This window comes from Myripristis murdjan, chromosome 3, assembly GCF_902150065.1.
Source record: "Myripristis murdjan chromosome 3, fMyrMur1.1, whole genome shotgun sequence".
NCBI classification, from domain to species: Eukaryota; Metazoa; Chordata; class Actinopteri; order Holocentriformes; family Holocentridae; genus Myripristis; species Myripristis murdjan.
In genome coordinates, this window is record NC_043982.1 from 26,778,363 (window position 1) to 26,793,077 (window position 14,715).

Consider the following 14,715-nt stretch of genomic DNA (forward strand, 5'->3'; position numbering starts at 1 on the left):
AGAAAGATAGATAGATATTTCCCTACCTCTCATACATCTTATTTTGTGTGTGTGCCATTGTATTCGTCTTAGAAGATGTCCACAGCAGAGGACCTCTCATGATTGCGATGATTCAAAACCTTTGAAAAACTGTTTTAGATCACAGTTGTGTATTCAATATTACAGTGCCTCCATATTTTTCCAGGCTGACATCCAGGCTGCTGACGCCTGGAGATTAAATAAATAAATAAATAAATAAAAATAATAATGACTAAGATGTGCGCATATGCTTATAAAACAACTTTTTTTAAAACTCTTTATTTCAAGGTTGATAACAATATTCTTGTACAGAAAAACTTTTATTTTGTGCTTACATTTAATATCTTTAAGTTTGATGCTTTTATGGACCAAAAAAAAAAAAAAAAAAAAAAAAAAGAATCAGTTTGTTTCAGGCTTTCATTCTTATTAGGCTGGTAAAAACTTCTGTTAGACCATAATGGGACACCAATATTCTTCACTAAAACCCCAAATAGTTCTTTAGCAGATCCTTACAGTAAAATGAAAGTACTATGGAAATTCTGTTTAAAAAAAAAAAAAAAATACCATTGGTGGTTGCATTTCTATAGGTCCATTTAGTGTATTATTATTTCCTCTTATGGGTAACTCACCAAAACTAGTGAGACATCTTATCAAATACTTCTAGTGCAAGTACAACAGGGTTTGATAACAGGAAATGTTTCAGTGATCTAAAACATCAGTGGTAAACGTCAGGTTTTGGTGTCAGTCCCTCACAATCAAAGAGCGAGGCCTTCTCTCTGAGCTGCCATTTTACAGCAACATAGAACAATCAAACAGGGAGAAATCCATCCTAGAAGAGGCACAGAAACCAATTTCTCCACCACAGGGGTAATAAATAGACCAGAATGCAATTCAGCATCAAGACAGGTTGATATGCGCGAGGGGTGTGACGCTGACTCGTCTCAACTGCTAATGGCATCTAGTATTATCACTATTCCTCCATCCACCTACATGTAGAAAGTGGCGTAAAGTTTAATTGATATTTGATATTCAATGGTTATTTGTTTTTCCACCTTCATTAACTTGTGAATTAAGCAAGAACAGCACACTGAGGATGTATTTGTGAAGAAAAGGAAGAAGAGTTTACAATCACAGCTTTCAATATTTGAGGAAACAGAAAATTCAGTCTGTGTACATGTAACACTAGTGTTGGGATGGTTACTTTCAAAATGTATTCCTCTGCAGATTACCGAATACATGCTCTTAAATGTCATTTGTAATGTATTCCATTAGATAACTAAATTAAGTAACAGATTCTAAATACTTCTGATTACGTGAAAGCTACTTCAAAATTTGCCCATTTATCTTAGTCAGACTGAATGTAGTGTGCACTTGCTTTTGGGAATGGCTTTCTTACCGTCTTCAGACAAAAAGTTATGCAAGTACACAAAACACAAATGTGGTATGTTTTGTCCTGCAGCAGATGCTGTGTAATGAAAAATGAAACTTTCTCTGCCAATTTTGGTGAAAATTTCTTGCCTTTTTTTTTTTTTTTTTTTTTATAAGAATAGCCTTTTAAGAAAAGGGTAGTGTGTAATGTGTGTGCATAATGTATGTGATTGCGCGAGTGACACAGTGAGTGGCACAATGTGACAGTGAATGCAAGCAGAGGAGAGGGCTAGCAGAGAAGTTATCAGTCTGACAGTAAATATACAGTGTAGGCAGCAGGCAATTTGAGCTGGGATGCCACCCCCTTCTTAACAAAGTGATCACAAGCATCCCCCTTGTTAATCTGCCCCCTCCAATCCCCTGGCAGAGACAGTGCAGGGGCAGAGGGGTTGTTTAGCTGGATGTTAGTGTAGTCTGCCCAGAGGATCATAGAGACAGTCTGCTGCCTGTAGTGTTCTTATAATATTCTTGTAATATTTCTATGATCATTCACTAGTGTCTGCTAAAAATAGACCCCAGACCAAGCCACCTCTACAACAAAATATTTCAGGGAGATTACAGGTGTGGTTTTTACTATAGATGTTTGCTCCCATTGGGCCATCCCCCCCTGTTAAAAAATAACAAATCACCTGCTGTGTCTCCTCTGCCACTGTGGTGTGTGTGTGTGTGTGTGTGTGTGTGTGTGTGTGTGTGTGTGGGGCATATTTTATATTTTAAAGCTGTTACTTGTATTCTTTTACTCCCTGTCATGACCTGGCTCAGATTCCAGACAAAACCATTGCTTGAAATAAAGTAAATTGAATTAACCAAGGTTAAACTATCCACAAAATACAAGGTAAATGTGGAAATCAGTGGTGTAATGAGTGCATGCATGTGTAAATAGGTAATATGAACAAAATATAAATCTAACAGAACATAACACAACCAAACAAAGCTGTCCTGGCTGTGAGGAGGAGAGGAGAGAGAGAGAGAGAGGAGAGAGAGAGAGAGAGAGAGAGAGAGAGAGAGAGAGAGAGAGAGAGAGAGAGAGAGAGAGAGAGAGAGAGAGAGAGAGAGAGAGAGAGAGAGAGAGAGAGAGAGAGAGAGAGAGAGAGAGAGAGAGAGAGAGAGAGCTCCCATAGCCAACCCTTTTATGCAGCAGTGAGCAGCGATCAGGAAAAGTTGGTTCAGGTGTGGCTCATCCACCTGACACACCTCTGCCACTCAAACTGCATGCCTCCTACACAGGAACAGGTAAAAGAGAAAAGCACTCAAAGCCAACAGAATGGGAGGGGTCAGCACGTTCTCCAACCCTGTGTAATGCACAGCTGAATGCAAGTTCTCACCTCTGATCTGGTGGTAAAAGATGAAATATTGGAAGTCACCATCTGAAACAGAAGTACAGGGAACGAGAGGTATTAAAGAAGAAGCTAAATTGCAAGCCTTCATCATGAAGTAATTTGTGGAATGAATTAACTCTTCCACCCTGCCGGTCCCATCTGTGGGTTCATAATTTCAAATGCATGCTGCATGGCCGAGCTTTGTTCAAAGCCACAGCCAACTTTTAAATTCTAATGGCAATACCAAGGTTTCCAAAGATACAAAATATGCCTTGTTGAATTACAAGGAAACGTGTATAAAATGATACATAAGATATATATATATATGTATATGTGTGATATGAAAAATTTATCCAAATGTTGATGTTATGCAGATTCCTTTTTAGTCAGTCTTCTAGTTACAAAGAAATTTGGAAATGTCACAAAATTTAGAAGAACGACTCAAATTGGTTAGGCCTTAATTTAAAAACTAAAAAAAAGAAGAAAGAAAAAAGAAAAAAAAAGAAAAAGAAAAAATAAAGAAAAAATGGAGCAATTAAACAAACAAATTGAATTGGCAAACGATATAAAATGTCACAGTGGTCAGAGAAAAACCTATATCATACCAGCAGGGGACAAAATTAATGAGATGAGATGAGATATTTTCTATTTGCTATTGAATGCCACATACACTATATTACCAAAAGTATTCGCTCACCCATTCAAATGATCAGAATCAGGTGTCCTAATCACTTGGCCTGGCCACAGGTGTATAAAATCAAGCACTCAGGCATACAGACTGTGAAACAAGACATTTGTGAAAGAATGGGCCGCTCTCAGGAGCTCAGTGAATTCCAGCGTGGAACTGTCATAGGATGCCACCTGTGCAACAAATCCAGTCGTGAAATTTCCTCGCTCCTAAATATTCCACAGTCAACTGTCAGCTCTATTATAACAAAATGGAAGCGTTTGGGAACAACAGCAACTCAGCCACGAAGTGGTAGGCCACGTAAAGTGACGGAGAGGGGTCAGCGGATGCTGAAGCGCATAGTGCAAAGAGGTCGCCGACTTTCTGCACAGTCAATTGCTACAGAGCTACAAACTTCATGTGACCTTCAGATTAGCCCAAGTACAGTACGCAGAGAGCTTCATGGAATGGGTTTCCATGGCCGAGCAGCTGCAGCCAAGCCACACATCACCAAGTGCAATGCAAAGCGTCGGATGCAATGGTATAAAGCACGCCGCCACTGGCCTCTAGAGCAGTGGAGACGCGTTCTCTGGAGTGATGAATCACGCTTTTCCATCTGGCAATCTGATGGACGAGTCTGGGTTTGGAGGTTGCCAGGAGAACGGTACATTTCAGACTGCATTGTGCCGACTGTGAAATTTGGTGGAGGAGGAATTATGGTGTGGGGTTGTTTTTCAGGAGCTGGGCTTGGCCCCTTAGTTCCAGTGAAAGGAACTTTGAATGCTTCAGGATACCAAAACATTTTGGACAATTCCATGCTCCCAACCTTGTGGGAACAGTTTGGAGCGGGCCCCTTCCTCTTCCAACATGACTGTGCACCAGTGCACAAAGCAAGGTCCATAAAGACATGGATGACAGAGTCTGGTGTGGATGAACTTGACTGGCCTGCACAGAGTCCTGACCTGAACCCGATAGAACACCTTTGGGATGAATTAGAGCGGAGACTGAGAGCCAGGCCTTCTCGACCAACATCAGTGTGTGACCTCACCAATGCGCTTTTGGAAGAATGGTCAAAAATTCCTATAAACACTCTCCTCAACCTTGTGGACAGTCTTCCCAGAAGAGTTGAAGCTGTAATAGCTGCAAAAGGTGGACCGACATCATATTGAACTCTATGGGTTAGGAATGGGATGGCACTTCAGTTCATAGTATGAGTAAAGGCAGGTGAGCGAATACTTTTGGTAATATAGTGTACATGCAACATTAGCCTGGTCCACAGTGGAAATGGAGAGAGTTTTATCAGGGATTGATGCAGGGGGGGTTGATGCAGGACAGCAGGTTTAGACTCAGTGCTGCGATATTATATCCACAGCTACATTTCTCAGGCTCTGTTTGATGGATCCCAATGCATGTCTCGGCATGCTGTGTGACACTGAACTTTATTTACTGGTTAATAAAATCACAATGTCTTCATAAAAATTGGGTAGGGGAAAATAGAAAGTAATCTACAAACACCGTGGTGTGTAAAATTGAATTTTCCATAGGAGCCACAGAGAGGAACTGTTGTCGATAGAGGTGAATACACACTAGTGCGTTTAGCATTTTCCCTTTTGAAAGCACGAAAAAAAGTTCATGAAGAATAATAGCCCTATATATTTTGTCATTTGCATCCATTGTTTGGGGATCATTGTTATTAGGCAACACACCTCCACTGCAATATCTAATTTTTATGGTTAAGTATTTCCCTGCAATGCAAATAAGTGCATTAACTCTGAACAAATGTGCCACAGTCACTTTTCATAGACCAGATGCAAATCTGTGTGCATTTCATTAGGTGATTAACTTACAGTTATCTCTTAATTTAATGCTTGTTCACTCCCAGTCAAAATCAAGTTCTGTGTTAAGTTGAAATAAGATGCAGCGTTGCGGTGACGTTGCCACAGAGCTGAGTCATTTATGGAGTGAAGATGTAAAGCATGAGCAATGCAATTTCAAGTCATGGTCACCATGCTGGGCTCTTTGTAGTACTAATCTCACCTGCTAAACCAGACACATGCCATTGTAATATTCACAGCTTCATTCTCTCCAGCCGCTGCTTTCAGGTTCCTCTGGCAGGACATCCAGTTTAATTGGTGTGAAGACATCAGGAGGAGAGAGAGGAGAGGGAGAGGGAGAGACAAAGGATGAAAAACCTTCTCTCTGGTGTAAATCATCAATCATGGTGACAAAGTTTGATTTGCTTTGTACTTTTCCCCCTGCTGGCCTCTTGGTAGCTCTGATTGGGCTGCTATGCACGGACGCCGTAAAGACAGAATATGAAACAGGGAATGTGGAAGAGTGTGGTTAGTGCCTGGCTGCTTGTTCAAACAGCTGTCCCCTCTTTCTCATCAAGCTTTAATCGCCGTGACTAAACATCATCCTCACGTGTCCCTTCAAAGGCTCATGTCACTTGTGAGAGTATTTTATACACATATAGTTTGTGAGAATATAAACAAATGAGTTCTATAAGGAAATAAAAAGCACAGATTTAGCAGGGCAGGGTTGTACACAGGTAGCAGCCAAACAGGTGCAGGAACATCTGTCCAATTGCCCTTTGGAAAGCAAATTTATTCATTTTTTCAGGGCTGTGCAACACATGAAATACTATTTAATACCAACAGAGAGATACATATCTTTTCTACTTAACACAACTCTGTGCCTCCTTGCTGTAAGATTTACTGATTGATGTCATTTCAAGGAAGCTGATATAGAGCGAAATTGTCAGTGACCCTCAGTTTTATTTGTGCACCAGTAATAAAAACACCAGCTGAAGTTTTATGTCAAAAGTAATGGCTGTGAGTTATTCTCAACTTCTTCCATTCTCTAAGCTTGACTCATAGTCTGCGGTGTTGACTGACAGGGCCTTTTCATTATCACAATGCCTTGTTCCATCAAGTCTTGGCCTAATTACCCTGTAATCTGTCTCCTTTGTGCCAGGGCAAAGGATCAAACATCACCCATTAATGCAGTCCACGGTGACGCATGGCTCCAGTCCGGTCCCACAGCCTAATGTTCGTCTGGCATGTGGTATAATTATGTGTAAGGCTGAATCATGCCAAAGTTGATCGGGAGAACACATACGGTCATTTGAGATTTCCCAGAATGACTGAATTTCTACTGCATATCCATTAAAATGACACCATGTAACCACCTTTTGTCAGTCCACAACACCTATCACTGTAAGGGCTGCCTGTTGAACTGAAGTTAATTTTTACCTTGCAATTTGCCTTATTACAGCATATTAATCTGTGTGCACAACATTACATGTATGGATATCATCAACATGTATAAACAAAGTTTAATTAGTGAATTCACAAATTGTGATATGCACACCACTATTTTAAAATGTGTAAGAAAATACTTACTGTTTGCAAGACATTTGAAAATGTCTGGGGCTGAAGAAGGGCTGAAGAAAGGAAAAGTGTAACCATATCTTCCAGTGAAGCTGTCTGAGTGGTTGTACATGGTGTTAAGTGCATTAGTATGGTGTGCTTGCTGTGATTTTTGCATCGGTTAATACATAGCTTAAGAGGCTGGAACAAGGACATTGTAAAGTAAAGTGTTACCCAGCATTTTCTGGAATCTTTTAAAGCATAATGTGACATAAAGTATAATGTGACACACTGGTGCTGCAGGCTTTAACCTGCATGTTAACTGAAGACGTGCTGTCATGGACAGAGTGTTCCTGGATAAAAAAAAAAAATAAAATAAAAAAAAAAATTATCTTTTCATCATTTTTTTTTTTTTTTAACTCGCTCTGCTTCCGAGCCGGTGGGATCATCAGAGCTGATGAGTGATGACTGGGAAATACTCTAATAGGCACCTATAAAGCCTTGATAGACACCATAATATCTCTGCTGATGCCTGCAATGTCTCTGCCATATAATTTGACATACAGAGTTGAGTGGGCCGTGTTGACAATGTGTTTATGGCCAGTAATAAAGCATTCACATCTTTGCCAGCCATTTCTTCTGACACCAAAATTGGGAGCGATGCTAAAAAAACATGGTGCAGCAGTGGTTGTCATGCTTAGTTGTTTAACCTGGAAAGAATTCAGCGAACATCGCAAGAGGGTTATTTGTCTTGGCTAGCTCCTGCCCCAGGCCGCAAACAGCAAAGCACTTAATAGCAAACAAGTGACATCTTTTTCCAAATGATTCAACAGTCGTCTAAAAACAGAGCTGACCAGCGGCCTCTGGCTATTGTTAGTGTCTAGTGTGACTTATAGCATTATGTCACTGCACCCGCAGAGGGGCAAATATGGGCTTAGCATAAATTAAAGCCTCCAAAAATAACCGTAGAGAACTTCTTGAAAAACACAGCAGGCCAAGCAAAGCCAGTTCAGGCTACAAGAAACCTGGCATGAAGCGACATCTATTTCTATGGTGGTACTGACTAGTGAACAGACGAATACAAAGCAAAACAAACACTTGTGCAGCACGGTGTTGTCTTAAATGAGAAAAAAAAAAATAATGGGGTTGGCTTTGTCTCTCTCAGCTGCTGCTATAATGAGCAATAATTAGTTCAAATGTTTACTTTAAAAAATGTATTATTACATGCAGCACAATACTGTAATCATGCATCAATTAAATTTCTAATATATTAATGCAAGTTTGCATTGGGTCTGTGTGTGTGCGTGTGCATGTGTGTGTGTGCGGGGGGGCTGTGCATATGACTAACTGTGCTATTCTTTATTAATGACTTTCCTCTTTCTATGCATTTTAAAACCGTATGATATTGCAGTATGGTGAAAAATTAAACAGCGTCTTGCTGGCCAGTTGGTTTGGTGCCTGCTGACACAATCTGCCATTGGGAAGCGGAGCAGCCCATGACCCACTTTATGTTTCAGAACCACAGCGCAGTTCAACACAACACACAAATTCTTCCTCCTGAACTGCAGGGATAACACACTGAGCCTCGCCCGCTAAGACAGAGGTATTCGATAGTTCAGGAGGGGTTTAAGACTGTCGACTTCAGGTGTACGTGTGTGTGTGTGTGTGTGTGTGTGTGTGTGTGTGTGTGTGTGTGTGTGTGTGTGTGTGTGTGTGCTTCAACTGTCTGTGTGTGGCACTGTGTTTGCCTGTGTGTGCAATCTTACTGTGGTTATTGGGAGCCACAGCCCACTCTATAAAAAATCATGAGGATGCATTGTGTCTGCTATGTCTGTTTGCTTGTGGGTGCATTTCAGTTTACTCAGTGGGGCAGTGAAATTAAAATGAACTCATAAGCTTGACCAAGGCAGACTTAGGAATAAACCTGGATATTTTAGGCCCCTGTAGCCCACTTTCCTTTTTTCTGATTACATCTTTGATATCTAGTAATTACAACTTAGCTCTGTATAAACTGTATAAACTACTTCGCCCATGCTCAGTGGATCTGAAACGGCCTCCTCCTCCTCTGATAGGTCTCCTCCTCGAAATCTTTTATTTTATGAAATCAGGTGGCTGCTGCCCAAAAATGTAATCACAAACAAGAACACAACAAAATAAGCCGAAACTCTTGGTCCAATTTAATTAGTTTTCTGTTTGAATGTAATCACACGTCACATTATATATTACACACATAAGTTATCAATATACATTTCTAACCTATTGGCTCCATGCTCAGTGAGGCACAACATAACATAAATTCAATAGACTTTTTTTTTTCTTTTTTTTTTTTTTACTGATTGTGTTTAAACACTAATTTGTCCATGTTCAGTGGGTCTGATTGTTCCATGTCTGGTATTTTATGAAACCAGTTGGCTGCTGGCCAAAAGCTTATCACAACTTGAGAACACCAGAGTAACTGCAAAAACAACACTGAATCAAAGAACTTATGGAAGTACTAAAAATTCAAACGTCCCATCATATCTAACCTGTGTTAAGGTTAGTTACATCCATAATCTACCATCTTAGTGCTTAGTGAAGCACAATATAAGAGTAATGAAGTAAAGATCTAATCTTTGTATTGATTAAGTCTGATATATTACAGCCAAACACTGTATAATACAACTTTGTCCACATTAATTTAATCTGATAGGCCTCCATTTTTTAGCCATTTTTTGAAACCAGTCAGCTGCTGCCCCATATTTAATCACAGTTTGAACTCTGTTTATTTTGTCAACAAATTTTTGGATTAAAAATAGTTGTTGATGACCTTTATTCCATGATAATGATGACGCAAGGATGCTAATGAGAAAACAAAAAATAGATATATGTATATATTATTATTTTTATAGTTATTTATTTTTGTATATTATTTATACACTACTAACCAGCCAGCTTCAGCAAGCTGACAGAAAAACTTAAAGTAAAGACAATCATTGCTATGGAAACCAAACCATCTTGACTCATCTCATTGGTGTGAACGGGCAGGTTTCACAACGTTGCAGGGCCCAGTAATACCCGGTTATATGTTTCAACTCATCTGATCATGAATCTTTGGTGTAAACTGACCTGTAAGGCACTGAAGCTCTAACACTGGAATGGAACTGGAGGGTCTGGCCCAGTTGAGGTGAACTAACTTGGTAGTTGGTGAGCAAATAATCAAATACAGTACGTCATATTGTCAGTGAGTCAGAACACCATAAACCCAGTAATGTAAAGCCCATAAACAGCACATCATTTAGCACTACTTATGTCACTGACTGGAGCTCTGATTGCTGGTTCAGTACATTATGTTTGTACGCTTCGATATTACATTGTGTTGTTCTATACCTGGACGAAGACATCATCATGTTCCCAGGTTGTGTTTGTGAAAGGGGTTATTATTATTATCATTATCATAGATTTATTTGTGTATTTATTTATTCATTAATTACTGAAAGTATATTCAGTTGCATCAAATGGATAGATGGATGTGCTAAAACACATGAAGTGTTCAGAATCCATGGCTAAGACTCGTAATGACAGACTTCGTACCCTGAAAAGGAAATGGGATATGGGAAGAGTACATGTCATGCTTTTACCCTTTTTGTACAGTTTTTTTAATCTGATTTTTAGGGGCATTTTCATCCATTTTTGTTCCTTTTTAGGGGGGGCTGTATGGAATTTTGAAATAACACAGATGTAGATCAGTTTCTTTTCAAATAAACTCTCAGTTTGCACCACAAAGATTTGTTCCCACTGCTCGAAACTGGCAGCAAACCTTACAGAAGAGGATGAAGCTGTTTTTATTCTCTCTGTCTCCAGTTAGTCCATCTTCCACCAATTTCCCCCTTTTTTACCATATTGATTATTTTATTTTCCATTGCAGTTTGACTTGGTCTGTAGTTTATTCTGTTGCTGGCTGTACGATGCCAAGAGTTTCTACCTCTTCATGCTGCATACTGGCTTTCTCTGATGAAAAAAAAAAATCTTTTTCTCATCCAGAACTCACTGGAGGGACTCACCTAGTCATGCATCATGTTCAGTGTCTCCTGGGAGACAATAGTTGAATTTGTATGTCTATTAAATAAATAAATAAATAAAAACTGTATGGCCGAAGTGCAGAAAGGGTACCTGTAGATTCTGAGGCCCTTCATTTTAGTTCTAAATATTCAGCTGCCCCTGTTAGTTTCTGACCTCAACTGTGATGCATGCAGTGCTCTATATGTTGTCATTTCCATTGCAAAAAATCCTCAGTAAATAAATAATAAGTGTGAATAGCAAGAATAAAAAGCAGAACCCCATCATGGATAATTTAACCTGGAATCCCCGATGTCCAATCTGACATTCTGATTGATGAATCTTTAACATCGACTCACCTGTCAGTACTGTGTGTGTGTGTGTGTGTGTGTGTGTGTGTGTGGATGTTTCACACCACAGCTACTGTTCAGCCTTTATGCTGAGTCCTAATCTGCAAACTACAGGCCTCCTCAGTCAGGACCATCACGCTAACTCACACTGTCAAATCAGACTTTTGTCATTTACATCCTGCCATTTTCAGATATAAATTTTCAGGATTTGGCAGGTAAAAATGTATTCCATTATGGTTACTTCACCAGTAAAATAGTACAAAGAATAACTTAACTCAATAATGTATTCTTTCCTTAAAATTGCTTTGTCACATTTTCAGTATAAAGGCACCAGTACAGATAAAGAAAGCAACAAAATATAAATCACATAACATTGATGTTAGGTTTTAATTTTTTCTGCCATGCCAGGTTTTCTAAAGATATAGAACGGCTGCTTCTTTTGAAATGACTTCCTGAGTTTAAAAAGCATCAATATGGAAGAATACAAGAAAAAATATCACTCCAGGAGGTACTCACAAAAATGAATGGCTTCTTTGGTTGGGGGAAAAAAAATCAAGATTAAACAAAGGTTTCTCTTTTATAGGAAAAGAAAATATTGAAAAGACTTCATTCACTGTGTAACCCAGTTTGTAACATACTAAATGGTAAACAGACTGCATTTATATAGCGCTGATCACTCAAAGTGATTTACCTCCCATTTGTCCATTCAAAAAACTAATATCAGAGGCTTCCATGCAATGTGCCCAGCTATCAGGCGCAGCTGGGGTTCAGTGGTGATGGGATAGTTATTTTTGAAATGCAATAGGTTTCAGATTACCAGTTACCCTGTTCAAATGTAATAAGTAACATAACTATTTGAAATACTCCATCAAAGCCATTAAACTGGACAATAAAGTCTAAAAGTCCTAAAACATAAGTTTAAACCAGGCACTCTAACCCTCACAACTGTCAACACTGATTACCATCAAACATTTATTAAATATAAGTTATACTGACTGTCAGTATACCTTTAATTAAAATCAGAATATTTTGATTTTTAAGCACAACCACGAAAATAAATCCCAAGTACATAACAATAAACAAACCGCTTTGATGGGGTCAGTTGGTCGCAGGTATAGCAGGCTCAGATTGCTTAAGGCAATGCATTGATTTGATTTGATTGGCATACAAGAGGCGGCGCAAATTCACACAAGAGAACCAATAAAGCGAAAATATGCAGTGCAACAGAATGAATGCTATATTCTACATATAAGCTTTTTACTGGAAATAATAGATTCAGAGGTAAACCCCTTTGTAATCACCAATATTTTGATTAGTAACTGCAATTTAATTACATATTTTCTCAGTAACTGTAACTGATTACTGATTATTTTGTAATTTAATTGCATGTAACTAGTTGCTCCCCAACACTGGGCTTCAGTGTCTTGTTCAACTACAGCTGGACATGCTGTCTGGAGAAGCCGGGGATCACACCATGAACCCTCCGATTACAAGACAATCGCTCTACCTGCTGAGCCACACCACCTACATGTATATGTTTCAGTTCAGTCACTCACATCGTTGTCACTGTGTCATCTCAGCTCTGTTTTTCCATCCTTTTTTTCTTTCAACAGGAGAGATGTGGCACCTCACCTCAGGTTGCGTCAGATTTACAGTGTGTGTGTGTGTGTGTGTGTGTGTGTGAGCGCAGCAGCTTTTCATGTGTCCCTTTCATCCTAACTGCACAGTCGCATCTAATACGTCTATTAAGCTATAGAGCCGGATAGTGGGAGAGAACAGTGGCTGATTAGTGTGTGTGTGTGTGTGTGTGTGTGTGTGTGTGTGTGTGTGTGTGTGTGTGTGTGCTTGTGTGCATGTGTCTTACAAGTATTAGCAACCCAAAATCGGCTGTTTTCCAATATGAATAAACGCACGTGGCTTTTATGGCATTCTCTCTATACTCTCTGTCCCTCTCTCCATCCTTCTCTCTCCCTCTCACCCCCTCTCTCATTTCAGTTCATTTAAGATTTATTGATGTTTGACTGACTAAAACCTGTTGCCAAAGCAAATATTCTTACATAGACAATAAAATTGTCTATAAAATCAGTGAATAAACAGTACATTACAGCACACAAAATATAACACAAAAACATTAATGGAAATGAGTAAATGCAGGTAACTCTATGGACTGTATGGTTGTACAGTCTAGTAGTATAGTGGATACCTGTATTTCTTACATCGTGGCATGCAGCAACAAACTCCCGTGCCAGCTGTGCAGCAGGACTGTCTTCTCTCGGTAGGGTTTTTATTTTCATGTACGTCGCTTAACTTGTGGGAGAGGGATAATTTATATGGTATTACACTAAGGTGGAGGTGTACTTTCTTCGCTTGATACATCCCAGATATTTGAGTTGAGAAGTCCTCTCTGTTGTAGATAAGCTCTGTGTTGGTGAGAATCTGGGTCCGATTCAATTAAGTGGTTCCAGAACTTAATGGACCTTTTCTTGACCTTTCCTCTGTGTTTCTGTTTCTGTCTCTCTCTCTCTCTCTCTCTCTCTCTCTCTCTCTCTCTCTCTCTCTCTCTCTCTCCCTAACTCTCTCTAACACACACACACACACACACATGCACACACGCACACACACACACGCAATCCAGAGTAAAAAAGACAGTGCCAGTTGCCAAGCTATTAGCCATATTGTGTGAATATGTGAAAGGGTTTTGACTAATAAGGCCTCTACTTTTGCTAATGTACCTGCATTTTAATGATTCCTTTGTGTTGCACAGCCTTGCACTGCTACATTTGGTACTGTGTCAGACTGTATTTTTATATATTTACTTTTATTTGCTTCCACTTGCTGTAGTTTGATGCAAAATGTCCTTCTCTTTCCCCCAACCTAGCCCAATAGTTAATCCTCTTTTGGGTATCCTTTGTATTCCAAATTAAAAGTCCTCGCTAAATGTATGGACAGAAACTTTGCCACTAGGTGTAGCTGAAGGACTCAAGTACCAGCTGCTGTGCCCAGAAAATGTTTCTCCCTTTTAAAATGATATAAAGTGTCTGATGCTGATTCCCATTTCACAGAGAGAGAGAGAGAGAGAGAGAGAGAGAGAGAGAGAGAGAGAGAGAGAGAGAAAGGGAGAGAGAGAGAAAGAGAGAGAGAGTGAGAGCGATGAAGGCGATGCAAAAGCACAGGGTCATTATCTTTGAGGAACGTGATCTTTGTTTCCTCTTTGAGCACTTCTCCAACTTGTCCTTGTTCTCTTCAAGGTAGGAGCAATGAATTTTTAAAGCAAACACTACAAAGGTCTTTAATTGCCAAGCCATTTGTATTTACAGTATGCTTTAAAATCTGTCCCTGATACAAGTGTCTCTCGTCTGTGCAACCTGTGCCCATCAGTGTCTGAAGAAACGGTGATGTCTGACAAAATTGTAGACTGTGTCCAGCAAATAATAAAATCAATCAATTTCAATAGACCTCCTAAATACTGCAGGACTGAAGCGCGTTTCCACTCCCAAGGCATCCTCCTTTCTTCCCTTCCTTCCTTT

General features: G+C 39.5%; 1 long non-coding RNA gene across 1 annotated transcript in view; it reads left to right on the plus strand.

Annotated features, from left to right (window-relative positions):
- The window catches only part of LOC115356854 (uncharacterized), a 34,206-nt gene extending 27,076 nt beyond the window's left edge, over positions 1 to 7,130 (plus strand). The window contains exon 3 of the long non-coding RNA XR_003928028.1: positions 6,409 to 7,130. This is a non-coding gene — a long non-coding RNA (uncharacterized LOC115356854). The remainder of the gene's footprint in view (positions 1 to 6,408) is intronic.
- The last annotated feature ends 7,585 nt before the right edge of the window (positions 7,131 to 14,715 follow it).